Source organism: Festucalex cinctus, chromosome 1 (genome assembly GCF_051991245.1).
Source record: "Festucalex cinctus isolate MCC-2025b chromosome 1, RoL_Fcin_1.0, whole genome shotgun sequence".
NCBI classification, from domain to species: Eukaryota; Metazoa; Chordata; class Actinopteri; order Syngnathiformes; family Syngnathidae; genus Festucalex; species Festucalex cinctus.
The window spans coordinates 46,211,091-46,238,616 of NC_135411.1; the positions used below are offsets into that span (position 1 = coordinate 46,211,091).

The 27,526-nt window shown below is 39.6% G+C and overlaps 1 protein-coding gene and 1 long non-coding RNA gene across 10 annotated transcripts in view; one reads left to right on the forward strand and one right to left on the reverse strand.

Moving 5' to 3' along the window:
* The window catches only part of pde1cb (phosphodiesterase 1C, calmodulin-dependent b), a 282,706-nt gene that overhangs the window by 194,092 nt on the left and 61,088 nt on the right, over positions 1-27,526 (forward strand). The window lies entirely within an intron of this gene.
* On the reverse strand, positions 23,968-25,847 carry LOC144031358 (uncharacterized). 2 transcript variants are annotated; one of them, XR_013287522.1, is made up of 3 exons: positions 25,526-25,847; positions 25,294-25,377; positions 23,968-24,560 (listed from the first exon to the last, which is right to left on the reverse strand). It is a non-coding gene; the product is annotated as an uncharacterized LOC144031358 (long non-coding RNA). The 2 variants fall into 2 exon arrangements; XR_013287515.1 differs by having other exon boundaries at positions 25,456-25,847.

Below are 27,526 nucleotides of genomic sequence, written 5' to 3' on the forward strand. Positions count from 1 at the left end.
GTTGGGGTACTGGCACGTTGGGGTACTGGCAAGTTTAGGTAAGGCACATTGGAAGCAGAATTTCTTTGAAAATGGCATGATAAACCTTGACATGTGGATTTTTTTTTTTTTTGTAAAAATACCGTTAAGTTGGTGTATTTTTTTTTATGCCTCTAGGGCTAGGTGGCGCTGTATATATAATGGAATGTTGTCATAGGGATACCTTCAAGCCTTGACTCTAAACATACATGTCAAGTGTGGGATTTTTTTGGAGCATGTACCGTGGAGTTATTAAGCATATCCTTCATTCACGATATTGCTTTTAATGTCCATTAGAGGCTATCAAAAATAAATAAAAAAGTACATGTTTGGATAAGTCTAATGCCAGTGAACATTTTGAGTGGTGGAAAGTAAAAGAATATTCATAAATGACTTAGTTATCACACTTAGAATGAGTTTACATTTTTTGTACAAAATACCGTATGTGGGGTATTTTTTTTTCATGCCTCAAGGGCGAGGTGGCGCTGCATATATAACTGAATGTTGTCATAGAGATACCTTCAGGCCTTGACGATAAACATACATGTCAAGTTTGGGATTTTTTGGAGCATGTATCGGGGAGTTATTAAGCATATCCTTTTTCAGTGCGAAACACAAATTTTGATGCCCCGCGCTCATCATATAGTATTTCCAAAAGTCAAGATTTTTCCGTCTGTTGTTGGCTCAGGTCTTGGCATGGTCCAGGTCAAGTCATAAGTCAGTCGGATAAAACATGTAGGAGAAGTGGGCAAAAGTATGCCCCCTGAAAATGTGCAAAAATCGTCAAAAATGGGACATTCAAAAATTCGTACCTCACTTCCTGTTCATTTTAGCATATGGGTCCAAGAGACTTTTTTGTAGGTCTTTGGCTCCGTCATACACGTAAAAATTTTCGTAGATCTTGCTTAAACGTAGAATCGGGGCTGCTTCGTTAAAAATTTCTAGGGGGCGCTATTGAGTCATTTTTGTAAAAATAGTACAATCAACAATAAAATATTGTTCATTTTACCAGGCCAGATGTGTGTGCCAAGTTTCATGAGTTTCTGCGCATGTTTAGACCCTCAAAACTGGCGTTGTTTTCTTGGCGAACAGTGCTTAGCCACGCCCACAGCGATTCGCGAAAACTCACAAACTTCGTGTTGTGACATCATGAAGGCCGAAACCCTCATCTGAGCAAATATGAGGTTGGTCCAGTTAACGTGTTTGGAGAAAAATGTACAAGAAAATTCGTAAGAAAAAAAATTGCCACTAGGTGGCGCTATCAGTAAGATGAAATATAAGTTCGTAGATGTCTTAAGGGCTGGACTCTCATCAAATGTGTGAAATTTTGAGAAGATAGGATCATCTCGGTCAAGTTCATGCAGCTTTTATTGTCACGAAAAATTTTCGGACTTTGCGTCACCGTAGCGGCCACGCCCTTTGGCGAAAAGTTACAATATTCGGTGTGGGGCATGATCAACATCTTAAGGCTTTTCTGACCAATTTTCAACTGGATCCCTTCAACGAGCTCGGCACAGTAGCTAAAAACGTAAAGTATGACATTTATTGTTACCACTAGGTGGCGCTATATGTATAACTGAATTTTATCATATAGATGCTTTCAGGCCGTGACTATTACGTTGCCTGAGAAGTTTGAGATTTTTTGGAGCTTGAACATGGGAGTTATCACACTTAGAATGAGTTGACATTTTTTGTACAAAATACCGTATGTGGGGTATTTTTTTTTCACGCCTGAAGGGCTAGGTGGCGCTGCATATATAACTGAATTTTGTCATAGAGATACCTTCAGGCTTTGACTATAAACATACATGTCAAGTTTGGGATTTTTTGGAGCATGTACCGGGGAGTTATTAAGCATATCCTTTTTCAGTGCGAAACACAAAATTTGATGCCCCGCCCTCATCATATAGTATTTCCAAAAGTCAAGATTTTTCTGCCTGTAGTTGGCTCAGGTCTTGACATGGTCCAGGTCAAGTCTAAAGTCAGTCGGATGAAATGTGTAGGAGAAGTGGGCAAAAGTATGCCCCCTGAAAATGTGCAAAAATCGTCAAAAATGGGACATTCAAAAATTCATAGCTCACTTCCTGTTCATTTTAGCACATGGGTCCAAGAGACTTTTTTGTAGGTCTTGGACTCCCTCATACACCTAAAAATTTTCGTAGATCTTGCTTAAACGTACAATCGGGGCTGCTTCGTTAAAAATTTCTAGGGGGCGCTATTGAGTCATTTTTGTAAAAATAGGACAATACATGATAAAATATTGCTCATTTTGCCAGGCTAGATGTGTGTGCCAAGTTTCATGAGTTTCTGTGCATGTTTAGACCATCAAACCTAGCGTTGTTTTCTTGGCGAACAGTGCTTAGCCACGCCCACAGCGATTCGCGAAAACTCACAAACTTCGTGTTGTGACATCATGAAGGCCGAAACCCCCATCTGAGCAAATATGAGGTTGGTCCAGTTAACGTGTTTGGAGAAAAATGTACAAGAAAATTCGTAAGAAAAAAAATTGCCACTAGGTGGCGCTATCAGTTAGATGAAATGTAAGTTAGTAGATGTCTTTAGAGCTGGACTCTCATCAAATGTGTGAAATTTTGAGAAGATAGGATCATCTCGGTCAAGTTAATGCAGCTTTTATTGTCACGAAAAATCTTCAGACTTTGCGTCACCGTAGCGGCCACGCCCTTTGGCGAAAAGTTACAATATTCGGTGTGGGGCATCACCAACATCTTAAGGCTTTTCTGACCAATTTTCAACTGGATCCCTTCAACGAGCTCAGCACAGTAGCTAAAAACGTAAAGTATGACATTTATTGTAACCACTAGGTGGCGCTATATGTATAACTGAATTTTGTCATATAGATGTTTTCAGGCCGTGACTATTACGTTGCCTGAGAAGTTTGAGATTTTTTGGAGCTTGTACATGGGAGTTATTCAGCATTTGCTCTTTCTGGACAAATGAAATTTTAAAGGCAATATTTGATGCCCCGCCCCCGTCATATAGTATTTCGAAAAGGCAAGATTTTTTCCCCAGTTGTTCTCTCAGGTCTTGAGATGATAAATGCCAAGTTTGAAGTCAATTGGATGAAAAATGTTTGCAAAGGGGGAAAAAGCATGACCACAGTGAATGTGCCAAAATAGGCCAAAATTGGACATTAAAAAATTCATAGCTCACTTCCTGTACATTTTAGCTACATGGACCCAATAGACTTTTTTGTGCGTCTCGGGGTGCTACACGTGCCTGCCAATTTTCGTTGCTCTAGCTCAAACGTGCCGAGCTTGGTTTTTATTTTTCTATGCTAGGGGGCGCTATAGAGTCGCGTTGTTATGACGACTTCATAATATCAAATTTTTCGCCGGGCCTGAGGAGTGTGCAAAGTTTGGTGAGTTTTCGTAAATGTTTAGGTACCCAAAATCGTGATCGTTTACGGAGAAGAAGAAGAAGAAGAAGAAGAATAATAATAATAATAACTAGAGCTGCGAGCAGCTATAAAGGGCCCTCGCAGCCCGGGCCACGTTGGGGTACTTGCACGTTGGGGTACTTGCACGTTGGGGTACTGGCACGTTGGGGTACTGGCAAGTTTAGGTAAGGCACATTGGAAGCAGAATTTCTTTGAAAATGGCATGATAAACCTTGACATGTGGATTTTTTTTTTTTTTGTAAAAATACCGTTAAGTTGGTGTATTTTTTTTTATGCCTCTAGGGCTAGGTGGCGCTGTATATATAATGGAATGTTGTCATAGGGATACCTTCAAGCCTTGACTCTAAACATACATGTCAAGTGTGGGATTTTTTTGGAGCATGTACCGTGGAGTTATTAAGCATATCCTTCATTCACGATATTGCTTTTAATGTCCATTAGAGGCTATCAAAAATAAATAAAAAAGTACATGTTTGGATAAGTCTAATGCCAGTGAACATTTTGAGTGGTGGAAAGTAAAAGAATATTCATAAATGACTTAGTTATCACACTTAGAATGAGTTTACATTTTTTGTACAAAATACCGTATGTGGGGTATTTTTTTGTTTTGCCTCAAGGGCGAGGTGGCGCTGCATATATAACTGAATGTTGTCATAGAGATACCTTCAGGCCTTGACGATAAACATACATGTCAAGTTTGGGATTTTTTGGAGCATGTATCGGGGAGTTATTAAGCATATCCTTTTTCAGTGCGAAACACAAATTTTGATGCCCCGCGCTCATCATATAGTATTTCCAAAAGTCAAGATTTTTCCGTCTGTTGTTGGCTCAGGTCTTGGCATGGTCCAGGTCAAGTCATAAGTCAGTCGGATAAAACATGTAGGAGAAGTGGGCAAAAGTATGCCCCCTGAAAATGTGCAAAAATCGTCAAAAATGGGACATTCAAAAATTCGTACCTCACTTCCTGTTCATTTTAGCATATGGGTCCAAGAGACTTTTTTGTAGGTCTTTGGCTCCGTCATACACGTAAAAATTTTCGTAGATCTTGCTTAAACGTAGAATCGGGGCTGCTTCGTTAAAAATTTCTAGGGGGCGCTATTGAGTCATTTTTGTAAAAATAGTACAATCAACAATAAAATATTGTTCATTTTACCAGGCCAGATGTGTGTGCCAAGTTTCATGAGTTTCTGCGCATGTTTAGACCCTCAAAACTAGCGTTGTTTTCTTGGCGAACAGTGCTTAGCCACGCCCACAGCGATTCGCGAAAACTCACAAACTTCGTGTTGTGACATCATGAAGGCCGAAACCCTCATCTGAGCAAATATGAGGTTGGTCCAGTTAACGTGTTTGGAGAAAAATGTACAAGAAAATTCGTAAGAAAAAAAATTGCCACTAGGTGGCGCTATCAGTAAGATGAAATATAAGTTCGTAGATGTCTTTAGGGCTGGACTCTCATCAAATGTGTGAAATTTTGAGAAGATAGGATCATCTCGGTCAAGTTCATGCAGCTTTTATTGTCACGAAAAATTTTCGGACTTTGCGTCACCGTAGCGGCCACGCCCTTTGGCGAAAAGTTACAATATTCGGTGTGGGGCATGATCAACATCTTAAGGCTTTTCTGACCAATTTTCAACTGGATCCCTTCAACGAGCTCGGCACAGTAGCTAAAAACGTAAAGTATGACATTTATTGTTACCACTAGGTGGCGCTATATGTATAACTGAATTTTATCATATAGATGCTTTCAGGCCGTGACTATTACGTTGCCTGAGAAGTTTGAGATTTTTTGGAGCTTGAACATGGGAGTTATCACACTTAGAATGAGTTGACATTTTTTGTACAAAATACCGTATGTGGGGTATTTTTTTTTCACGCCTGAAGGGCTAGGTGGCGCTGCATATATAACTGAATTTTGTCATAGAGATACCTTCAGGCTTTGACTATAAACATACATGTCAAGTTTGGGATTTTTTGGAGCATGTACCGGGGAGTTATTAAGCATATCCTTTTTCAGTGCGAAACACAAAATTTGATGCCCCGCCCTCATCATATAGTATTTCCAAAAGTCAAGATTTTTCTGCCTGTAGTTGGCTCAGGTCTTGACATGGTCCAGGTCAAGTCTAAAGTCAGTCGGATGAAATGTGTAGGAGAAGTGGGCAAAAGTATGCCCCCTGAAAATGTGCAAAAATCGTCAAAAATGGGACATTCAAAAATTCATAGCTCACTTCCTGTTCATTTTAGCACATGGGTCCAAGAGACTTTTTTGTAGGTCATGGACTCCCTCATACACCTAAAAATTTTCGTAGATCTTGCTTAAACGTACAATCGGGGCTGCTTCGTTAAAAATTTCTAGGGGGCGCTATTGAGTCATTTTTGTAAAAATAGGACAATACATGATAAAATATTGCTCATTTTGCCAGGCCAGATGTGTGTGCCAAGTTTCATGAGTTTCTGCGCATGTTTAGACCATCAAAACTAGCGTTGTTTTCTTGGTGAACAGTGCTTAGCCACGCCCACAGCGATTCGCGAAAACTCACAAACTTCGTGTTGTGACATCATGAAGGCCGAAACCCCCATCTGAGCAAATATGAGGTTGGTCCAGTTAACGTGTTTGGAGAAAAATGTACAAGAAAATTCGTAAGAAAAAAAATTGCCACTAGGTGGCGCTATCAGTTAGATGAAATATAAGTTCGTAGATGTCTTTAGGGCTGGACTCTCATCAAATGTGTGAAATTTTGAGAAGATAGGATCATCTCGGTCAAGTTCATGCAGCTTTTATTGTCACGAAAAATCTTCAGACTTTGCGTCACCGTAGCGGCCACGCCCTTTGGCGAAAAGTTACAATATTCGGTGTGGGGCATCATCAACATCTTAAGGCTTTTCTGACCAATTTTCAACTGGATCCCTTCAACGAGCTCAGCACAGTAGCTAAAAACGTAAAGTATGACATTTATTGTAACCACTAGGTGGCGCTATATGTATAACTGAATTTTTTCATATAGGTGTTTTCAGGCCGTGACTATTACGTTGCCTGAGAAGTTTGAGATTTTTTGGAGCTTGTACATGGGAGTTATTCAGCATTTGCTCTTTCTGGACAAATGAAATTTTAAAGGCAATATTTGATGCCCCGCCCCCGTCATATAGTATTTCGAAAACGCAAGATTTTTTGCCTAGTTTTTCTCTTAAGTCTTGAGATGATAAATGCCAAGTTTAAAGTCAATGGGATGAAAAATGTTTGCATAGGGGGAAAAAGCATGACCACAGTGAATGTGCCAAAATAGGCCAAAATTGGACATTAAAAAATTCATAGCTCACTTCCTGTACATTTTAGGAAATGGCTTCCACTGACTTTTTTGTGCGTCTCGTAGTGCTACACGTGCCTGCCATTTTTCGTAGCTCTAGCTCAAACGGACCGGGATTGGTTTTTATTTTTCTACGCTAGGTGGCGCTATAGAGTCGCGTTGTTATGACAACTACATAATATCAAATTTTTCGCCGGGCCCGAAGAGACTGCAAAGTTTGGTGAGTTTTCGTAAATGTTTAGGCCCTCAAAAATGCGATCGTTTACGGAGAAGAAGAAGAAGAAGAATAATAATAATTCTTACAAAAACAAGAGGGACCTCGCAGCGGTCGCTGCTCGGGCCCTAATAATAATAATCCGATCGAAAAACAATAGGGACCTCGCAGCGGTAGCTGCTCGGGCCCTAACTAGAGCTGCGAGCAGCTATAAAGGGCCCTCGCAGCCCGGGCCACGTTGGGGTCCTTGCACGTTGTGGTACTTGCATGTTGGGGTACTGGCACATTGGGGTACTGGCATATTGGAAGCAAAATTTATTTGAAAATGGCATAATAAACGTTTACATGTAGAATATTTTTTTGCCAGTGTGTGTGTCAAGCTCAACGGATTTTGGTGATTGTTAAGACCTGCAAAAATCAGCGTCCCTTTTTATTTTTAGGCAATGAGTTGCCCTGATTGGTATTTTTTTGTAAAAGTGTATATACACATCATCGCTCGTTGTACTCATTGCACAATGTTACTTTTATTGTCCAAAGGGGCAATCAAAAATGAATAAAACAAAATGGAAACGTACATACGTTTGGATCGGTGTCAAGCCAGTGAACAATTTGAGTGGTGGAAACTAAAAGAATATTCATAAATGACTTAGTTATCACACTTAGAATGAGTGTACATTTTTTGTACAAAATACCGTATGTGGGGTATTTATTTTTTTTTTTTATATAAGCCTCAAGGGCTAGGTGGCGCTGTATTTATAACTAAATGTTGTCATAGAGATACCTTCAGGCCTTGATTATAAGCATACATGTCAAGTGTGGGATTTTTTTTGGAGCATGTACCGTGGAGTTATTAAGCATATCCTCCATTCACGATATTGCTTTTAATGTCCATAGAGCAGGGATGGGCAATCTCGGTCCTCGAGGGCCGGTGTCCCTGCAGGTTTTTGAGGCTTCCGTTTTCCAACACAGCTGATATATGATCAGCTCATCAGCAAGCTCTGCAAAAGAGGGATAACGATCTCGTTGATTGGAATCAGCTTGGGTTGGAAAACGGAAACCTCAGAAACCTGCAGGGACACCGGCCCTCGAGGACCGAGATTGCCCATCCCTGCCATAGAGGCTATCAAAAATAAATAAAAATATATATATGTTTGGATAAGTCTGATGCCAGTGAACATTTTGAGTGGTGGAAACTAAAAGAATATTCATAAATGACTTAGTTATCACACTTAGAATGAGTGTACATTTTTTGTACAAAATACCGTATGTGGGGTATTTTTTTTTATGCCTCAAGGGCTAGGTGGCGCTGCATATATAACTGAATGTTGTCATAGAGATAACTTCAGGCCTTGACGATAAACATACATGTCAAGTTTGGGATTTTTTGGAGCATGTATCGGGGAGTTATTAAGCATATCCTTTTTCAGTGCGAAACACAAATTTTGATGCCACGCCCTCATCATATAGTATTTCGAAAAGTCAAGATTTTCCCCCCTGTCGTTGGCTCAGGTCTTGACATTGTCCAGGTCAAGTCTTAACTCAGTCGGATGAAACGTGGAGAAGAAGTGGGCAAAAGTATGCCCCCTGTAAATGTGCAAAAATCATCAAAAATGGGACATTCAAAAATGCGTAGCTCACTTCCTGTTCATTTTAGCATATGAGTCCAAGAGACTTTTATGTAGGTCTTGGGCTCCCTCATACACCTAAAATTTTTCATAGATCTTGCTTAAACGTACAACCGGGGCTGCTTCGTTAAAATTTTCTAGGGGTCGCTATTGAGTCATTTTTGTAAAAATAGCACAATCAACATTAAAATATTGCTCATTTTACCAGGCCAGATGTGTGTGCCAAGTTTCATGAGTTTCTGTGCATGTTTAGACCCTCAAAACCGGCGTTGTTTTCTTGGCGAACAGCGCTTAGCCACGCCCACAGCAATTCACGAAAACTCACAAACTTCGTGTTGTGACATCATGAAGGCCGAAACCCTCATCTGAGCAAATCTGAGGTAGGTCCAGTTAACGTGTTTGGACAAAAACGTAGAAGAAAATTCGTAAGAAAAAAAAAATGCCACTAGGTGGCGCTATCAGTAAGATGAAATATAAGTTCGTAGATGTCTTTAGGGCTGGACTCTCATCAAATGTGTGAAATTTTGAGAAGATAGGATCATCTCGGTCAAGTTAATGCAGCTTTTATTGTCACGAAAAATCTTCAGACTTTGCGTCACCGTAGCGGCCACGCCCTTTGGCGAAAAGTTACAATATTCGGTGTGGGGCATGATCAACATCTTAAGGCTTTTCTGACCAATTTTCAACTGGATCCCTTCAACGAGCTCAGCACTGTAGCTAAAAACGTAAAGTATGACATTTATTGTTACCACTAGGTGGCGCTATATGTATAACTGAATTTTATCATATAGATGTTTTCAGGCCGTGACTATTACGTTTTCTGAGAAGTTTGAGATTTTTCGGAGCTTGAACATGGGAGTTATTAAGCATTTGCTCTTTCTGGACAAATGAAATTTTCAAGGCAATATTTGATGCCCCGCCCCCGTCATATAGTATTTCAAAAAGTCAAGGTTTTTTGCCCAGTTGTTGTCTCAGGTCTTGAGATGTTAAATGCCAATTTTGAAGTCAACTGGATGAAAAATGTTTGCAAAGGGGGAAAAAGCATGACCACAGTGAATGTGCCAAAATAGGCCAAAATTGGACATTAAAAAATTCAGAGCTCATTTCCTGTACATTTTAGCTACATGGTCCCAATAGACTTTTTTGTGCGTCTCGGGGTGCTACACGTGCCTGCCAATTTTCGTTGCTCTAGCTCAAACGTGCCGGGCTTGGTTATTATTTTTCTACGCTAGGGGGCGCTATAGAGTCGCGTTGTTATGACGCCTTCATAATATCAAATTTTTCGCCGGGCCCGAAGAGTGCGCAAAGTTCGGTGAGTTTTCGTGAATGTTTAGGTACCCAAAATCGCGATCGTTTGCGGAGAATAAAGAAGAAGAAGAGGAAGAATAATAATAACTAGAGCTGCGAGCAGCTATAAAGGGCCCTCGCAGCCCGGGCCACGTTGGAGTCCTTGCACGTTGGGGTACTTGCACGTTAGGGTACTGGCACGTTGGGGTACTGGCATATTGGAAGCAAAATTTCTTTGAAAATGGCATAATAAACGTTTACATGTAGAATATTTTTTTTGCCAGTGTGTGTCAAGCTCAACGGGTTTTGGTGATTGTTAAGACCTGCAAAAATCAGCGTCCTTTTTTATTTTTAGGCAATGAGTTGCCCTGATTGGTACTTTTTGTAAAAGTGTATATATACATCATCGCTCGTTGTACTCATTGCACAATGTTACTTTTATTGTCCAAAGGGGCAATCAAAAATGAATAAAACAAAATGGAAACGTACATACGTTTGGATCGGTGTGAAGCCAGTGAACAATTTGAGTGGTGGAAACTAAAAGAATATTCAGAAATGACTTAGTTATCACACTTAGAATGAGTTTACATTTTTTTGTACAAAATACCGTATGTGGTTTTTTTTTTTATATAAGCCTCAAGGGCTAGGTGGCGCTGTATTTATAACTGAATGTTGTCATCGAGATACCTTCAGGCCTTGATTATAAGCATACATGTCAAGTGTGGGATTTTTTTTGGAGCATGTACCGTGGAGTTATTAAGCATATCCTTCATTCACGATATTGCTTTTAATGTCCACAGAGGCTATCAAAAATAAATAAAAATATATATATGTTTGGATAAGTCTGATGCCAGTGAACATTTTGAGTGGTGGAAACTAAAAGAATATTCATAAATGACTTCGTTATCACACTTAGAATGAGTTTACATTTTTTGTACAAAATACCGTATGTGGGGTATTTTTTTTTCATGCCTCAAGGGCTAGGTGGCGCTGCATATATAACTGAATGTTGTCATAGAGATAGCTTCAGGCCTTGACGATAAACATACATGTCAAGTTTGGGATTTTTTGGAGCATGTACCGGGGAGTTATGAAGCATATCCTTTTTCAGTGCGAAACACAAATTTTGATGCCCCGCCTTCATCATATAGTATTTCGAAAGGTCAAGATTTTTCCCCCTGTCGTTGGCTCAGGTCTTGACATGGTCCAGGTCAAGTCTTAACTCAGTCAGATGAAACGTGTAGGAGAAGTGGGCAAAAGTCTGCGCCCTGTGAATGTGCAAAAATTGTCAAAAATGGGACATTCAAAAATTCGTAGCTCACTTCCTGTTCATTTTAGCATATGGGTCCAAGAGACTTTTTTGTAGGTCTTGGGCTCCCTCATACACCTAAAAATATTCGTCGTTCTTGCTTAAACGTACAACCGGGGCTGCTTCGTTAAAAACTTCTAGGGGGCGCTATTGAGTCATTTTTGTAAAAATAGCACAATCAACAATAAAATATTGCTCATTTTACCAGGCCAGATGTGTGTGCCAAGTTTCATGAGTTTCTGTGCATGTTTAGACCCTCAAAACTGGCGTTGTTTTCTTGGCGAACAGCGCTTAGCCACACCCACAGCAATTCGCGAAAACTCACAAACTTCGTGTTGTGACATCATGAAGGCCGAAACCCTCATCTGAGCAAATATGAGGTAGGTCCAGTTAACGTGTTTGGAGAAAAACGTAGAAGAAAATTCGTAAGAAAAAAAATTGCCACTAGGTGGCGCTATCAGTTAGATGAAATATAAGTCAGTAGATGTCTTTAGGGCTGGACTCTCATCAAATGTGTGAAATTTTGAGAAGATAGGATCATCTCGGTCAAGTTAATGCAGCTTTTATTTTCACGAAAAATCTTCAGACTTTGCGTCACCGTAGCGGCCACGCCCTTTGGCGAAAAGTTACAATATTCGGTGTGGGGCATGATCAACATCTTAAGGCTTTTCTGACCAATTTTCAAATGGATCCCTTCAACAAGCTCAGCACAGTAGCTAAAAATGTAAAGTATGACATTTATTGTAACCACTAGGTGGCGCTATATGTATAACTGAATTTTATCATATAGATGTTTTCAGGCCGTGACTATTACGTTGCCTGAGAAGTTTGAGATTTTTTGGAGCTTGAATATGGGAGTTATTAAGCATTTGCTCTTTCTGGACAAATGAAATTTTAAAGGCAATATTTGATGCCCCGCCCCCGTCATATAGTATTTGAAAAAGGCAAGATGTTTTGCCCAGTTGTTCTCTCAGGTCTTGAGATGATAAATGCCAAGTTTGAAGTCAATTGGATGAAAAATGTTTGCAAAGGGGGAAAAAGCATGACCACAGTGAATGTGCCAAAATAGGCCAAAATTGGACATAAAAAAATTCATAGCTCACTTCCTGTACATTTTAGCTACATGGTCCCAATCGACTTTTTTGTGCGTCTCGGGGTGCTACACGTGCCTGCCAATTTTTGTTGCTCTAGCTCAAACGTGCCGGGCTTGGTTTTTATTTTTCTACGCTAGGGGGCGCTATCGAGTCGCATTGTTATGACGACTTAATAATATCAAATTTTTCGCCGGGCCTGAGGAGTGTGCAAAGTTCGGTGAGTTTTCGTGAATGTTTAGGTACCCAAAATCGCGATCGTTTGCGGAGAATAAAGAAGAAGAAGAATAATAATAACTAGAGCTGCGAGCAGCTATAAAGGGCCCTCGCAGCCCGGGCCACGTTGGGGTACTTGCACGTTGGGGTACTTGCACGTTGGGGTACTGGCACGTTGGGGTACTGGCAAGTTTAGGTAAGGCACATTGGAAGCAGAATTTCTTTGAAAATGGCATGATAAACCTTGACATGTGGATTTTTTTTTTTTTTGTAAAAATACCGTTAAGTTGGTGTATTTTTTTTTATGCCTCTAGGGCTAGGTGGCGCTGTATATATAATGGAATGTTGTCATAGGGATACCTTCAAGCCTTGACTCTAAACATACATGTCAAGTGTGGGATTTTTTTGGAGCATGTACCGTGGAGTTATTAAGCATATCCTTCATTCACGATATTGCTTTTAATGTCCATTAGAGGCTATCAAAAATAAATAAAAAAGTACATGTTTGGATAAGTCTAATGCCAGTGAACATTTTGAGTGGTGGAAAGTAAAAGAATATTCATAAATGACTTAGTTATCACACTTAGAATGAGTTTACATTTTTTGTACAAAATACCGTATGTGGGGTATTTTTTTGTTTTGCCTCAAGGGCGAGGTGGCGCTGCATATATAACTGAATGTTGTCATAGAGATACCTTCAGGCCTTGACGATAAACATACATGTCAAGTTTGGGATTTTTTGGAGCATGTATCGGGGAGTTATTAAGCATATCCTTTTTCAGTGCGAAACACAAATTTTGATGCCCCGCGCTCATCATATAGTATTTCCAAAAGTCAAGATTTTTCCGTCTGTTGTTGGCTCAGGTCTTGGCATGGTCCAGGTCAAGTCATAAGTCAGTCGGATAAAACATGTAGGAGAAGTGGGCAAAAGTATGCCCCCTGAAAATGTGCAAAAATCGTCAAAAATGGGACATTCAAAAATTCGTACCTCACTTCCTGTTCATTTTAGCATATGGGTCCAAGAGACTTTTTTGTAGGTCTTTGGCTCCGTCATACACGTAAAAATTTTCGTAGATCTTGCTTAAACGTAGAATCGGGGCTGCTTCGTTAAAAATTTCTAGGGGGCGCTATTGAGTCATTTTTGTAAAAATAGTACAATCAACAATAAAATATTGTTCATTTTACCAGGCCAGATGTGTGTGCCAAGTTTCATGAGTTTCTGCGCATGTTTAGACCCTCAAAACTAGCGTTGTTTTCTTGGCGAACAGTGCTTAGCCACGCCCACAGCGATTCGCGAAAACTCACAAACTTCGTGTTGTGACATCATGAAGGCCGAAACCCTCATCTGAGCAAATATGAGGTTGGTCCAGTTAACGTGTTTGGAGAAAAATGTACAAGAAAATTCGTAAGAAAAAAAATTGCCACTAGGTGGCGCTATCAGTAAGATGAAATATAAGTTCGTAGATGTCTTTAGGGCTGGACTCTCATCAAATGTGTGAAATTTTGAGAAGATAGGATCATCTCGGTCAAGTTCATGCAGCTTTTATTGTCACGAAAAATTTTCGGACTTTGCGTCACCGTAGCGGCCACGCCCTTTGGCGAAAAGTTACAATATTCGGTGTGGGGCATGATCAACATCTTAAGGCTTTTCTGACCAATTTTCAACTGGATCCCTTCAACGAGCTCGGCACAGTAGCTAAAAACGTAAAGTATGACATTTATTGTTACCACTAGGTGGCGCTATATGTATAACTGAATTTTATCATATAGATGCTTTCAGGCCGTGACTATTACGTTGCCTGAGAAGTTTGAGATTTTTTGGAGCTTGAACATGGGAGTTATCACACTTAGAATGAGTTGACATTTTTTGTACAAAATACCGTATGTGGGGTATTTTTTTTTCACGCCTGAAGGGCTAGGTGGCGCTGCATATATAACTGAATTTTGTCATAGAGATACCTTCAGGCTTTGACTATAAACATACATGTCAAGTTTGGGATTTTTTGGAGCATGTACCGGGGAGTTATTAAGCATATCCTTTTTCAGTGCGAAACACAAAATTTGATGCCCCGCCCTCATCATATAGTATTTCCAAAAGTCAAGATTTTTCTGCCTGTAGTTGGCTCAGGTCTTGACATGGTCCAGGTCAAGTCTAAAGTCAGTCGGATGAAATGTGTAGGAGAAGTGGGCAAAAGTATGCCCCCTGAAAATGTGCAAAAATCGTCAAAAATGGGACATTCAAAAATTCATAGCTCACTTCCTGTTCATTTTAGCACATGGGTCCAAGAGACTTTTTTGTAGGTCATGGACTCCCTCATACACCTAAAAATTTTCGTAGATCTTGCTTAAACGTACAATCGGGGCTGCTTCGTTAAAAATTTCTAGGGGGCGCTATTGAGTCATTTTTGTAAAAATAGGACAATACATGATAAAATATTGCTCATTTTGCCAGGCCAGATGTGTGTGCCAAGTTTCATGAGTTTCTGCGCATGTTTAGACCATCAAAACTAGCGTTGTTTTCTTGGTGAACAGTGCTTAGCCACGCCCACAGCGATTCGCGAAAACTCACAAACTTCGTGTTGTGACATCATGAAGGCCGAAACCCCCATCTGAGCAAATATGAGGTTGGTCCAGTTAACGTGTTTGGAGAAAAATGTACAAGAAAATTCGTAAGAAAAAAAATTGCCACTAGGTGGCGCTATCAGTTAGATGAAATATAAGTTCGTAGATGTCTTTAGGGCTGGACTCTCATCAAATGTGTGAAATTTTGAGAAGATAGGATCATCTCGGTCAAGTTCATGCAGCTTTTATTGTCACGAAAAATCTTCAGACTTTGCGTCACCGTAGCGGCCACGCCCTTTGGCGAAAAGTTACAATATTCGGTGTGGGGCATCATCAACATCTTAAGGCTTTTCTGACCAATTTTCAACTGGATCCCTTCAACGAGCTCAGCACAGTAGCTAAAAACGTAAAGTATGACATTTATTGTAACCACTAGGTGGCGCTATATGTATAACTGAATTTTTTCATATAGGTGTTTTCAGGCCGTGACTATTACGTTGCCTGAGAAGTTTGAGATTTTTTGGAGCTTGTACATGGGAGTTATTCAGCATTTGCTCTTTCTGGACAAATGAAATTTTAAAGGCAATATTTGATGCCCCGCCCCCGTCATATAGTATTTCGAAAACGCAAGATTTTTTGCCTAGTTTTTCTCTTAAGTCTTGAGATGATAAATGCCAAGTTTAAAGTCAATGGGATGAAAAATGTTTGCATAGGGGGAAAAAGCATGACCACAGTGAATGTGCCAAAATAGGCCAAAATTGGACATTAAAAAATTCATAGCTCACTTCCTGTACATTTTAGGAAATGGCTTCCACTGACTTTTTTGTGCGTCTCGTAGTGCTACACGTGCCTGCCATTTTTCGTAGCTCTAGCTCAAACGGACCGGGATTGGTTTTTATTTTTCTACGCTAGGTGGCGCTATAGAGTCGCGTTGTTATGACAACTACATAATATCAAATTTTTCGCCGGGCCCGAAGAGACTGCAAAGTTTGGTGAGTTTTCGTAAATGTTTAGGCCCTCAAAAATGCGATCGTTTACGGAGAAGAAGAAGAAGAAGAATAATAATAATTCTTACAAAAACAAGAGGGACCTCGCAGCGGTCGCTGCTCGGGCCCTAATAATAATAATAATAATAATAATAATAATAATAATAATAATTTTTACAAAAACAATAGGGACCTCGCAGCGGTCGCTGCTCGGGCCCTAATAATAATAATAATAATAATAATAATAATAATAATAATAATAATAATTTTTACAAAAACAATAGGGACCTCGCAGCGGTCGCTGCTCGGGCCCTAATAATAATAATAATAATAATTTTTACAAAAACAATAGGGACCTCGCAGCGGTCGCTGCTCGGGCCCTAATAACTAGAGCTGCGAGCAGCTATAAAGGGCCCTCGCAGCCCGGGCCACGTTGGAGTCCTTGCACGTTGGGGTACTTGCACGTTAGGGTACTGGCACGTTGGGGTACTGGCATATTGGAAGCAAAATTTCTTTGAAAATGGCATAATAAACGTTTACATGTAGAATATTTTTTTTGCCAGTGTGTGTCAAGCTCAACGGGTTTTGGGGATTGTTAAGACCTGCAAAAATCAGCGTCCTTTTTTATTTTTAGGCAATGAGTTGCCATGATTGGTATTTTTTGTAAAAGTGTATATATACATCATCGTTCGTTGTACTCATTGCACAATGTTACTTTTATTGTCCAAAGGGGCAATCAAAAATGAATAAAACAAAATGCAAACGTACGTACGTTTGGATCGGTGTGAAGCCAGTGAACAATATGAGTGGTGGAAACTAAAAGAATATTCATAAATTACTTAATCATCACACTTAGAATGAGTTTACATTTTTTGTACAAAATACCGTATGTTTTTTTTTTTTATATAAGCCTCAAGGGCTAGGTGGCGCTGTATTTATAACTGAATGTTGTCATCGAGATACCTTCAGGCCTTGATTATAATCATACATGTCAAGTGTGGGATTTTTTTTGGAGCATGTACCGTGGAGTTATTAAGCATATCCTTCATTCACGATATTGCTTTTAATGTCCATAGAGGCTATCAAAAATAAATAAAAATATATATATGTTTGGATAAGTCTGATGCCAGTGAACATTTTGAGTGGTGGAAACTAAAAGAATATTCATAAATGACTTCGTTATCACACTTAGAATGAGTTTACATTTTTTGTACAAAATACCGTATGTGGGGTATTTTTTTTTCATGCCTCAAGGGCTAGGTGGCGCTGCATATATAACTGAATGTTGTCATAGAGATAACTTCAGGCCTTGACGATAAACATACATGTCAAGTTTGGGATTTTTTGGAGCATGTACCGGGGAGTTATCAAGCATATCCTTTTTCATTGCGAAACACAAATTTTGATGCCCCGCCCTCATCATATAGTATTTCGAAAAGTCAATATTTTCCCCCCTGTCGTTGGCTCAGGTCTTGACATGGTCCAGGCCAAGTCTTAACTCAGTCGGATGAAACGTGTAGGAGAAGTGGGCAAAAGTCTGCCCCCTGTGAATGTGCAAAAATCGTCAAAAATGGGACATTAAAAAATTCGTAGCTCACTTCCTGTTCATTTTAGCATATGGGTACAAGAGACTTTTTTGTAGGTCTTGGGCTCCCTCATACACCTAAAAATATTCGGCGTTCTTGCTTAAACGTACAACCGGGGCTGCTTCGTTAAAAATTTCGAGGGGGCGCTATTGAGTCATTTTTGTAAAAATAGCACAATCAACAATAAAATATTGCTCATTTTACCAGGCCAGATGTGTGTGCCATGTTTCAGGAGTTTCTGTGCATGTTTAGACCCTCAAAACTGGTGTTGTTTTCTTGGCGAACAGCGCTTAGCCACGCCTACAGCAATTCGCGAAAACTCACAAACTTCGTGTTGTGAAATCATGAAGGCCGAAACCCTCCTCTGAGCAAATATGAGGTAGGTCCAGTTAACGTGTTTGGAGAAAAACGTAGAAGAAAATTCGTAAGAAAAAAAAAATGCCACTAGGTGGCGCTATCAGTTAGATGAAATATAAGTCAGTAGATGTCTTTAGGGCTGGACTCTCATCAAATGTGTGAAATTTTGAGAAGATAGGATCATCTCGGTCAAGTTAATGCAGCTTTTATTTTCACGAAAAATCTTCAGACTTTGCGTCACCGTAGCGGCCACGCCCTTTGGCGAAAAGTTACAATATTCGGTGTGGGGCATGATCAACATCTTAAGGCCTTTCTGACCAATTTTCAAATGGATCCCTTCAACAAGCTCAGCACAGTAGCTAAAAACGTAAAGTATGACATTTATTGTAACCACTAGGTGGCGCTATATGTATAACTGAATTTTATCATATAGATGTTTTCAGGCCGTGACTATTACGTTGCCTGAGAAGTTTGAGATTTTTTGGAGCTTGAACATGGGAGTTATTAAGCATTTGCTCTTTCTGGACAAATGAAATTTTAAAGGCAATATTTGATGCCCCGCCCCCGTCATATAGTATTTCAAAAAGGCAAGATGTTTTGCCCAGTTGTTCTCTCAGGTCTTGAGATGATAAATGCCAAGTTTGAAGTCAATTGGATGAAAAATGTTTGCAAAGGGGGAAAAAGCATGACCACAGTGAATGTGCCAAAATAGGCCAAAATTGGACATAAAAAAATTCATAGCTCACTTCCTGTACATTTTAGCTACATGGTCCCAATAGACTTTTTTGTGCGTCTCGGGGTGCTACACGTGCCTGCCAATTTTTGTTGCTCTAGCTCAAACGTGCCGGGCTTGGTTTTTATTTTTCTACGCTAGGGGGCGCTATCGAGTCGCATTGTTATGACGACTTAATAATATCAAATTTTTCGCCGGGCCTGAGGAGTGTGCAAAGTTCGGTGAGTTTTCGTGAATGTTTAGGTACCCAAAATCGCGATCGTTTGCGGAGAATAAAGAAGAAGAAGAAGAAGAAGAAGAAGAAGAAGAAGAAGAAGAACTAGAGCTGCGAGCAGCTATAAAGGGCCCTCGCAACCCGGGCCACGTTGGGGTATTTGCACGTCGGGGTACTGGCATGTTGGGGTACTGTCAAATAGGAAACCATCTAAATTTTAAACGTTTTTGCCATGCTTTGTGTTTGTAAAGTTTCATGGAAAGGCCAAAAATGATGCACAGTTAACAAAATAAAATCAAAATGGATTGGCACATGGCTATATAGAATACTTTTTGAATATATTAGGCATGCCTGCCAATATTCACACATCTAGCTGAATCATATAATCGGAAAGACTTCATAAAAATGTCTAGAGGGCGCTATTGAAGCATTTATTGCAAATTTAATAAGAAATCTCTAAAATATTCATGCTTATGACAAGCCTGATGTGTGTGTAAAGTTTCATGAGTTTTTGCACATGTTTAGACCCCCCCCCAAAAAAGCAGCATTTTACTTGGCAAACAATGCATCGCCATGAAACGGCGTGGGACAAAATAAATAACTTTCGATAACTTTGTATCTTAAACATCTTAAGATGAAGCACACCAAGTTTGAAGACAGTCGGATAAATTTTGTAGGAGGAGTTCGTTAAAATATGACCCCTAAAAAAGGCCACAAAAAATGGCTACAAATCCCAACGTAAATCAAAATGGCGGACTTCCTGTTTGTTTTGGAAGATGGTTCCAAGAGACTATTTTGTACATCGTGGGCTCTTATGTATGCCTCTAAATTATCATAGCGCTAGGTGAAAAGTACAACCGGGAATGCTTCGTTAAAGAGGAGTTTTTTACCTCAAAATGTGATGACCGGCCCTTACGGGACTTCCTGTTGGGTTTAGCACATGGCACCAAGAGACTTTTTTGTACATTGTGGGCTGTTAAATTTGTCTCCAAATTTTCATAGCTCTCGCTGCTTCGTACAACTGTGAATGCTTCATTAAGAGGGAATTTTTTCCTTTGCAAACTGTGCATGCCACGGCAACAGCGTGCGACGAAATAAAAAGCTTTCAATAACTTTTCATCTTCAACATTTTAAGATGAATCACACCAAGTTTGGAGATGATCGGAAAAACTCTGTAGGAGGAGTTCGTTAAAATAAGACCCCTATGAAATGGCCCAAAAAATGGCAACACGTTCCAAAGTAAATCAAAATGGCGGACTTCCTGTTCGGTTTAGCATATGGTTCAAAAAGAGTTTTTTGTACCTTGAGGGCTGTTACATATGTCTTCAAATGTTGGTAACTCTAGGTGAAATGTACAGCCGGGAATGCTTCATTAAATAAGAATTTTGAAACACAAAATTTGATGCCTCGCCTCTGGCGGACTTCCTGTTAGGTTTAGCATATGGTTCAAAAAGAGTTTTTTGTAGATCATAGTCTGTTACATATGTGTACCAATTTTCGTGGCTCTCAATTAAACGTACCACGGCAATGCTTTGTTAAGTAAGAATTTTGAAACTGTAAATTTGATGCCCCGCCACCGTCATATAGTATGTCAAAAACTTTAGATTTTTTACCATGATGTTGTCCCAGGTCTTGAGATGGTACAGCCCAAGTTTGAAGTCAATCGGGTTAACCGTGTAGGAGAAGCGGGCAAAAGTATGACCCCTGTAAATGTGCAAAAATGGGCCAAAATTGGACATTCAAATACTCATACCTCACTTCCTGTCTATTTTAGGGTACACATATCAAAGAGGTTTTTGTTCATCTGGATGTGCTACAGGTGCCACACAATTTTCGTAGCCATAGGACAATCGTAGCGGGACAGGGATCCGTTAAACCTATGTAGGTGGCGCTACAGAGCCATTTTTCTGTTATCACGTATGGCGACTTTAAAATATCAAATTTTTCGCCAGGCCCGATCTCCGTGTAAAGTTTGGTGAGTTTTCGTTCATGTTTAGTGCCTCAAAAATGTGGTTGTTTGCGGAAAAGAATAATAAAGAAAAAGAAGAAGAAGAATAATAACTAGAGCTGCGAGCAGCTATAAAGGGCCCTCGCAACCCGGGCCACGTTGGGGTGTTTGCACGTCGGGGTACTGGCATGTTGGGGTACTGTCAAATAGGAAACCATCTAAATTGTAAACGTTTTTGCCATGCTTTGTGTTTGTAAAGGTTCATGGAAAGGCCAAAAATGATGCACAATTAACAAAAAAAAAAAAAAAAAAAAAAAAAAAAAAAAAAAAAATCAAAATGGATTGGCACATGGCTATATAGAATACTTTTTGAATATATTCGGCATGCCTGCCAATATTCACACATCTAGCTGAATCATATAAACGGAAAGACTTCATAAAAATGTCTAAAGGGCGCTATTGAGCCATTTATTACAATTGCACAACAAATATCTAAATAAAATATTCATGTTCCAGACAGGTCTGGTGTGTGTGCAAAGTTTTGTGTGTTTTCGCCCATATTTAGACTCTCAAAGAAGCATTTTTCTTCACAAACAATGCATGGCTAGAGCAAAGGCGTGTGACAAAATAAAAAAATTCAATAACTTTTCATCTTAAGATGAAACACGCCAAAGAATGAAGACGATCTGATAAGTTCTGTTGAAAATATGACCCCTATAAAAGGCCCCAAAAAATGGCTACAAATACCAAAGTAAATCCAAATGGCAGACTTCCTGTTTGATTCAGCATATGGCTTTAGAAACCTTTTTGTAAGTCTTAGGCTGATAGGTATCCCAATTTTTACAAATCTAGCTGAATCATAAAATACAAAACATTTGCAAAAGCTTCATAAAAATGTCTCGAGGGCGCTATTGAACCATCCATCCATCCATCCATTTTCTTGACCGCTTATTCCTCACAAGGGTCGCGGGGGCTGCTGGCGCCTATCTCAGCGGGCTCTGGGCAGTAGGCGGGGGACACCCTGGACTGGATGCCAACCAATCGCAGGGCACACAGAGACGAACAACCATCCACACTCACACGCACACCCAGGGACAATTCGGAGCGCCCAATTAACCTGCCATGCATGTCTTTGGAATTTGGGAGGAGACCGGACGCTATTGAACCATGTATTGCAAATTGAATAAGAAATCTCTAAAATATTCATGCTTATGACAAGCCTGATGTTTGTGTAAAGTTTCATGAGTTTTTGCACATGTTTAGACCCAAAAAAAAAGCATTATTTTACTTGGCAAACAATGCATCACCATGACAATGGCGTGCGACAAAATAAATAACTTTCGATAACTTTGCATCTTAAACATCTTAAGATGAAGCACACCAAGTTTAAAGACAGTCGGATAAATTTTGTAGGAGGAGTCCGTTAAAATATGACCCCGAAAAAAGGCCACAAAAAATGGCTACAAATCCCAACGTAAATCAAAATGGCGGACTTCCTGTTTGGTTTAGCAGATGGTTCCAAGAGACTTTTTTGTACATCGTGGGCTCTTATGTATGCCTCTAAATTATCATAGCGCTAGGTGAAACGTATAACCGGGAATGCTTCGTTAAAGATTTTTTTTAGCTCAAAATGTGATGCCCGGCCCCTACGGGACTTCCTGTTGGGTTTAGCACATGGCACCAAGAGACTTTTTTGTACATCGTGGGCTGTTACATGTGTCTCCAAATTTTCGTAGCTCTATCTGCTTCGTACAACTGGGAATGCTTCATTAAGAAGGAATTTTTTCCTTTGCAAACTGTGCATGCTACGGCAACAGCGTGCGACGAAATAAAAAGCTTTCAATAACTTTTCATCTTCAACATCTTAAGATGAATCACACAAAGTTTGGAGATGATCGGATAAACTCTGTAGGAGGAGTTCGTTAAAATAAGACCCCTATGAAATGGCCCAAAAAATGGCAACACGTTCCAAAGTAAATCAAAATGGCGGACTTCCTGTTCGGTTTAGCATATGGTTCAAAAAGAGTTTTTTGTACCTTGAGGGCTGTTACATATGTCTTAAAATTTTGGTAACTCTAGGTGAAATGTACAGCCGGGAATGCTTCATTAAGTAAGAATTTTGAAACACAAAATTTGATGCCTCGCCTCTGGCGGACTTCCTGTTAGGTTTAGCATATGGCACCAACAGGCTTTTTTGTAGATCATAGTCTGTTACATATGTGTACCAATTTTCGTAGCTCTAGATTAAACGTACCACCGGCAATGCTTCGTTAAGTAAGAATTTTGAAACTGTAAATTTGATGCCCCGCCACCGTCATATAGTATGTCAAAAACTTTAGATTTTTTACCATGATGTTGTCCCAGGTGTTGAGATGGTACAGCCCAAGTTTGAAGTCAATCGGGTTAACCGTGTAGGAGAAGCGGGCAAAAGTATGACCCCTGTAAATGTGCAAAAATGGGCCAAAATTGGACATTCAAATACTCATACCTCACTTCCTGTCTATTTTAGGGTACACATATCAAAGAGGTTTTTGTTCATCTGGATGTGCTACAGGTGCCACACAATTTTCGTAGCCATAGGACAATCGTAGCGGGACAGGGATCCGTTTAACCTATGTAGGTGGCGCTACAGAGCCATTTTTCTGTTATCATGTATGGCGACTTTAAAATATCAAATTTTTCGCCAGACCCGATCTGCGTGTAAAGTTTGGTGAGTTTTCGTTCATGTTTAGTGCCTCAAAAATGTGGTTGTTTGCGGAAAAGAATAATAACAAAGAAAAAGAAGAAGAAGAAGAAGAAGAATAACTAGAGCTGCGAGCAGCTATAAAGGGCCCTCGCAACCCGGGCCACGTTGGGGTATATGCAAGTCGGGGGACTTGCACGTTGGGGTACTATTAAATAGACAAGGACCATGGAAAATAGAAATGCATTTGCCGTGCCTTGTGTGTAAAAAGGTGCAGTAAAAGGCCAAAAATGATGCACAATTCCCAAAATAAATTCAAAAGTGTGGACTTTTGATGTGTGTGCAAAGTTTCATGAAAAGTCGCTCGTTTGATATTCAAAACCAGCATCTGTTTATTTGAAAACATTGCATGGCACAGAGATGGTGTGTGATCAAATAAAAAGCTTTTTGATGACTCTTAATGTGGTGTCGCTGTGCAACACATATGTATTCATGACATAGTGAAGTATTGTGACAGTTTTGTAGGGTCCAGCAAACAGTAAATGTGTGACAGTTATTCAAGAAAAAATGTAGCTTTGAAGCAGGCTAACCAATGACATCATCTAAAGGGGAAAAAAGCACATGAGCAAGCATAGGTATAAGTAGAGGAGAAAAAGAGATGAAAGAAGTGCGAGAGATGGAACAGGAGAGGAATGCAGCTGTTTATGTATAGCTGTTGTAACAGGACAGATTAAATAACACTTTAACCTGGGGTTAACAGCGCCCTAGGACAGATAAACTCTTTAGTGTAAAAGTTTTCTGGGACAGATGAATCCCTTGGGGTCAAAGAGTTTGGGTTAGCACATAGTCTGTCTTAGGATAATGTAACCTCCATGGATGAATTAGTCCTAGGACGCTTTGACCTGCGGGCTAAAACTTCAGGGGGGTTAACCTGTCCTGTTATATTGTGATCATCGTCTTCGTGCATGTCCTCAGTGGCTTCTTCTGTCTGTGTGGCAGCATTTGATACATCTGTAGAACAAAAAAGAATGAAGGAATCATGTTAGATCTGTGAAGTTTGGTTGTCTTAGGTGTAGTTTACAGAACAGTCGTGTGCATATTTTTAGCATGGTAGTGTCTTAATACAAATGCATATTATGTAATGCACTGTATATGGATATTACAGACGTAATATTTGACGGTGATCTTATATTCATAGTTTTTGCCCGTTAATAAATAATATAGCTAGTAAGTAATAAGACACGCAAAAATGGTATAGTTGAATCCTCTGGGTCAAAAAGCAATGTTTTAGGATTGTGTGATGAAATGATGAATAAAAGTAAGGATACGACAGGTACATAAATGGTTATATATACACACGGACATATATATTTATACAGTATAACAGTGCCGCATGTATTGGTTTTAAGGAAAGAGTTGAAAAGCAGTGTTCAGAAAAAAGCATAAGACGCACAAAGTACCATTTCACTACATGTAATAAGTTGTCAAGTAGACATGTGAATTAAGTGGTTAAGATAGTGGCTACTGTGCAAGTAAGCTTCAATTGTCTCTAAAAGGTTAGCATATGTGTTCTACATGATATCAATGGCTAGACGTGCTCGTGGAGAAACATTACAAACAGAAAAACACACTAAAGGTGCCTTTAACAAACCTGTTAATAAATGAGAACTTAATACATATATGTATGGCATACTGTATATGATTGAGAAAGTTGTCCTGTTTAGTTTATGTATTGTATACTTACGGAAAAAAGTTGGCAATCTTTGCGTATGGAGATGATTAGAGGGTCTTTATCAAAAGAGAATTTGCTTGTTGATTTGTTCATGTTCTGTAGAAAAGCAAAGGAGTAGAAATAAATACAGTATCATACTTCATAAACATACAAGAAATTTGTAGCTGTATTAACCATTGTTGGTATTTGAAGTGATAATTTAGGAATAGAAGTGTAGTGATTGCAGAATTTATAGAGTGCTTACCTTGTATGACTTTGTAGATGGAAATGTCTTTTGTTGAAAGAGCTCTTTGTTGTCTACTATATATGCAAGGACAAGCATAAGTAGGTGTGGTTATGAAGTACTTGACCATTGAAATAAAGCAGTGGTATCAAATGTATGGACCGTGGTTTGGCTCAGGCCTGCAAAGGGGTTTAATGTGGCACAAGAGATAATCTTGTAAGGTACAAAAAATAATAATAATATAATAGGTATGCCTCTGAGTTTTCACAAATCTAGGTCAAGTCAAGTCATCTTTAGTTATTTCGCGCTTGAATCATCCAATCGGAAATGCTCCATAAAAAATGTATAGAGGGTGCGATTTATTGCAAATTGCACAAGAAATCTCTAAAAATTCATGTTAATGACAAGTCTGATGTGTGTGCAAAGTTTCACGAGTTTTCACACATGTATAGATAAAAAAAAACAAAGCAGCACTTTACTTGGCAACCAATGCATCGCTATAGCAGCAGCGTGCGACAAAATAAAAAACTTTCGATAAATTTGCATCTTAAACATCTTAAGATGAAACACACCAAGTTTGAACACGGTCGGATGAATTTTGTAGGAGGAGTTAAAATATGACCCATAAAAAAGGCCACAAAAAAAGGCTACAAATCCCATCATAAATCAAAATGGCGGACTTCCTGTTTGGTTTAGCACATGGTTCCAAGAGACTTTTTTGTACATCGTGGGCTCTTATGTATGCCTCTAAATTATCATAGCGCTAGGTGAAACGTACAACCGGGAATGCTTCGTTAAAGAGGAGTTTTTTAGCTCAAAATGTGATGCCCGGCCCCTACGGGACTTCCTGTTGGGTTTAGCACATGGCACCAAGAGACTTTTTTGTACATCGTGGGCTGTTACATTTGTCTCCAAATTTTCGTAGCTCTAGCTGCTTCGTACAACTGGGAATGCTTCATTAAGAAGTAATTTTTTCCTTTGCAAACTGTGCATGCCACGGCAACAGCGTGCGACAAAATAAAAAGCTTTCAATAACTTTTCATCTTCAACATCTTAAGATGAATCACACCAAGTTTGGAGATGATCGGATAAACTCTGTAGGAGGAGTTCGTTAAAATAAGACCCCTATGAAATGGCCCAAAAAATGGCAACACGTTCCAAAGTAAATCAAAATGGCGGACTTCCTGTTCGGTTTAGCATATGGTTCAAAAAGAGTTTTTTGTACCTTGAGGGCTGTTACATATGTCTTCAAATATTGGTAACTCTAGGTGAAATGTACAGCCGGGAATGCTTCATTAAGTTAGAATTTTGAAACACAAAATTTGATGCCTCGCCTCTGGCGGACTTCCTGTTAGGTTTAGCATATGGCACCAACAGGCTTTTTTGTAGATCATAGTCTGTTACATATGTGTACCAATTTTCGTAGCTCTAGATTAAACGTACCACCGGCAATGCTTCGTTAAGTAAGAATTTTGAAACTGTAAATTTGATGCCCCGCCACCGTCATATAGTATGTCAAAAACTTTAGATTTTTTACCATGATGTTGTCCCAGGTGTTGAGATGGTACAGCCCAAGTTTGAAGTCAATCGGGTTAACCGTGTAGGAGAAGCGGGCAAAAGTATGACCCCTGTAAATGTGCAAAAATGGGCCAAAATTGGACATTCAAATACTCATACCTCACTTCCTGTCTATTTTAGGGTACACATATCAAAGAGGTTTTTGTTCATCTGGATGTGCTACAGGTGCCACACAATTTTCGTAGCCATAGGACAATCGTAGCGGGACAGGGATCCGTTAAACCTATGTAGGTGGCGCTACAGAGCCATTTTTCTGTTATCATGTATGGCGACTTTAAAATATCAAATTTTTCGCCAGACCCGATCTGCGTGTAAAGTTTGGTGAGTTTTCGTTCATGTTTAGTGCCTCAAAAATGTGGTTGTTTGCGGAAAAGAATAATAACAAAGAAAAAGAAGAAGAAGAATAACTAGAGCTGCGAGCAGCTATAAAGGGCCCTCGCAGCC